Source organism: Rattus norvegicus, chromosome 5 (assembly GCF_036323735.1).
Source record: "Rattus norvegicus strain BN/NHsdMcwi chromosome 5, GRCr8, whole genome shotgun sequence".
Taxonomy (NCBI): Eukaryota; Metazoa; Chordata; class Mammalia; order Rodentia; family Muridae; genus Rattus; species Rattus norvegicus.
The window spans coordinates 166,690,835-166,694,445 of NC_086023.1; positions in this window are offsets into that span (position 1 = coordinate 166,690,835).

Below are 3,611 nucleotides of genomic sequence, written 5' to 3' on the forward strand. Positions count from 1 at the left end.
TCCTTTTTCTTATTTTAAATTTTATGTGTATGACTGTTTTGCCTGCCTGTTTGCCTGTGTGTGTGTGTGTGTGTGTGTGTGTGTGTGTGTGTGTGCATCTACATTCCTGATGCCTGCAGAGGCCAGAAGAGAAAGGGTTGGCTTCAGAAGAACTGGGGTTGTGGATGGCTGTGAGCCTCCATGTGGGTTCTAGGGATCAAGGCTGGGTTCTTTGCAAGGGCAGCCAATCCTCTCAACTACTGAGCCGGCTCTCCAGCCTGCCCTTGACATTTTTAAAATTAAAGATATATATATATCTTTATGTATATATATCTAGATATATAGTTTAAGATACACACACACACACACACACACACACACACACACACACCCCTAAAGAAAATAACAGTTCATTTGGGTCTCATAGACCAATGGTTCAGCTAGAATAACTGTAAAATCAGCATGTGTGTGTATGTGTGTGTAAATATGATGCATGACCATGAGCCATAAGATGCTGTGTTTCCCCAACCCATTTTCCCTTGCTTTCTCACTACAGTACCACCCTCCACTGTCTGAAGAGTGGGAGACCCATGCATCCCTGTCTGGCAAAGGCCTATCAGAGATTGAGGGGGATCTTCAGAGGAGTCCAAGGGTCTGCCTCTCCTGTGTTCTCCGTGTCAGCCTCATCAATAAACGAACCATGTAGGGAAGGCGCAGAGCGCTGTGAGGCAGGGAACACCCGTGAGCTCACAGTAGGAACACGGCCTTCAAACCTGCCATGGGCAGACGTGGCTGTCGCCTGCCTTTGTGTGGCCCTCGTACAGCTCAGGAGCTGACAATGGTTTTTACTTTCATTTATTTTGAGACAGCGGTCTCACCCCTCACCGTGTACTCCCGGCTGGCATGGAACTCACAGAAATCCTCCTGCCTTTCCGTCCAGACTACTGGGATTTAAACTGTTCACCACGACGCCCCCCCCTCCCCACAAGTCAGCCTCTCCATCTTTAAAAGCCACCTAAAAATATTAAAGTTGGGCTCTTAGGGAATTTGAGTCTCCCCACCCCCCCCACTCATTCCAGAAATCCTGACCATGAAGGCAGGAACACACGCACATACATATGTGTCATGCGTCTTGAGCTTCCTGGCGTCCGGCTGTGTGGTGGCAGCTGTGAGCCACTTCAGTCATTCAGAACTGGATCTGTAACTCCTATGGCTGTGGGTAGCACCAAGGGTGCCCCTTCTGCAGGGACCGCCTGCACCATTTATGAGTCCATCCTCCCCAGAGCTACGTTCGGGTTCCTCAACAGCTTCTCTACCACCGTGGCTGCTGCTGATCCTTTACTGTCGCCTGTGCAGGGGAGGCACTGGGGAGACGCCCTGTTACTGGGGTGACACCCTAAAATACAATTGCTGGGTTTGCAGCAGGTGCCTGGATCAGTTAGGATGGGCCAGATTATACAGAAATAATGAGTGACACCCTCCAGACCTCAATGGAGTGCAGGGAAATGAAGATATGTCTCTTTTTGAATGTGTGTGTGTGTGTGTGTGTGTGTGTGTGTGTGTGTGAGAGAGAGAGAGAGAGAGAGAGAGAGAGAGAGAGAGAGAGAGAGCGAGCTGGAGGTCAGCCTTGAGTGCTGATCCTTAGGTCTCTTACTGACCCACGGCTTACCAATCAGGCTTGGCTGGCTGGGTGGCCCATGAGCCCAGGGATTTCCCAGGCTCTACTTTTCCAGGAGGTTGTGAGATTATGAACGTGCATGGGTTCTGGGGATTGAACTCAGGTCTTCATGCTTGCAGAGCAAGTGTGTAACTGGCTGAGCATCTCCCCTGTCCCCAAACCCCACTGCTTACATTGATCCCAGGCCCGTGGCTCTATGTCATGGCCCAAGTTTGAGATGTCCACTACGGGTTCATGCTTTGAATGTTTGGCTCCCCACTGGGGGCTTCGGAGCCTTTAGGAGAAACTCCGAGGGCAGTCCTTCAGAGGCTCTACAGGTCCCTGGTCCCCACCTGCTTTCCCTGCTTCCTGATCCAGTCAGTCTGAAGAGCCTTCTGTGTCTGCTCCTGTTGCCACAAATGCCACCATGTGCCCCTGACATGATGCTCTCTCCACTGTGATGGACCGAATCCTCCCCGAAACTGTGAGCCCAAATAAACGTTTCTTTTCTCAAACAGTTATGCCTATGTTCTGTCATAACCACACTGCAGACAGCGCCTGTGACCTCTGGGAGCTGTCTCTGGGACCTGCGTGGAGGGAGCAGCCTCTAATGGGAACACTGGATATCTTACAGCAGACCGTATGTGATGGATTAGATGCCAGCCTTTAGAGCCAGGCACACAGCCGGGTCAGCAATGATTGGCCCTAAATGTGATAATTAGTGGGTGCCGTGGCCCATCTGTGAGCACAGTAAGGTAGTGGCAGGAGTCGAGCTGCTTTCCCGAGTTGATCAGGCTCCTGCGTCTGTGCTTCCTATCATCTCCAGCTGCTTCAGCGCTGTCTGCCCTCAGCCATTGTCACAGTCCCTCTCTAGACTTTTGTTGGTACCAATGGCACTTCCTGGGGTCTTAGTTTGCATCCCTTCATGACAGACCAGTGTCCTGTCACATCAAATACCATTTGTTCCCTTTAAAAAGGAAGATTTAGGGGTTGGGGATTTAGCTCAGCGGTAGAGCGCTTGCCTAGCAAGCGCAAGGCCCTGGGTTCGGTCCCCAGCTCCGAAAAAAAAAAAAAAAAAAAAGAAGATTTAGCTGGGCACCATGGCGCAGACCTTTAATCCCGGCACTCGGGAGGCAGAGCCTACGTAGGTGGATCTCTGTGAGTTCAAGGTCAGCCTGGTCTACACAAGGAGTTCCAGGACAGCCAAGGCTACATAGAGAGACCCTGAGTTAAAAAAGAAAAAGAAACAATTAAGTAAAATACTTATTTTTATGTGCACGTATGCATTCTTGTTTGTGTACTGTGTGCATGTCAGTACCCACAAAGGCCACAAAAGGGAACTGGATCTCCTGGAACTGACATTACAGGAGGTCGTGAGCTGCCCCACACAGATGCTGAGAACTGAACCCCTGACCTCGGCAAGAACAGCCAGCGTTCTTAACCACTGAGCCATCTCTCTGCCCTTTGTGTTTCTTCTGAAATATTTGCTCATGTTTTGCCCCATTAAAAAGAGCCTGATTGGGGCTGGGGATTTAGCTCAGTGGTAGAGCGCTTACCTAGGAAGCGCAAGGCCCTGGGTTTGGTCCCCAGCTCCGAAAAAAAGAACAACAACAAAAAAAAGAGCCTGATTACCTTTTTCTTTTTTTTTTTTTCTTTTCTTTTTTTTTTTTTTTTAAAGATTTATTGTATGTATGTGAGTACACTGTAGCTGTCCTCAGACACACCAGAAGAGGGCATCAGATCTCATTACAGATGGTTGTGAGCCACCATGTGGTTGCTGGGATTTGAACTCAGGACTCTGGAAGAGCCATCGGTGCTCTTAGCCACTAAGCCATCTCTCCAGCCCCTGATTACCTTTTTCTTATATAAATTATAAACATATAAATTCCTTTTGTATTCTAGAAACTGACCTTTGGCCATTATCCTAGCATCTTTTCCCATTGCTGTACTAGAGTCCTCCCTGTGGCAGTGCTGC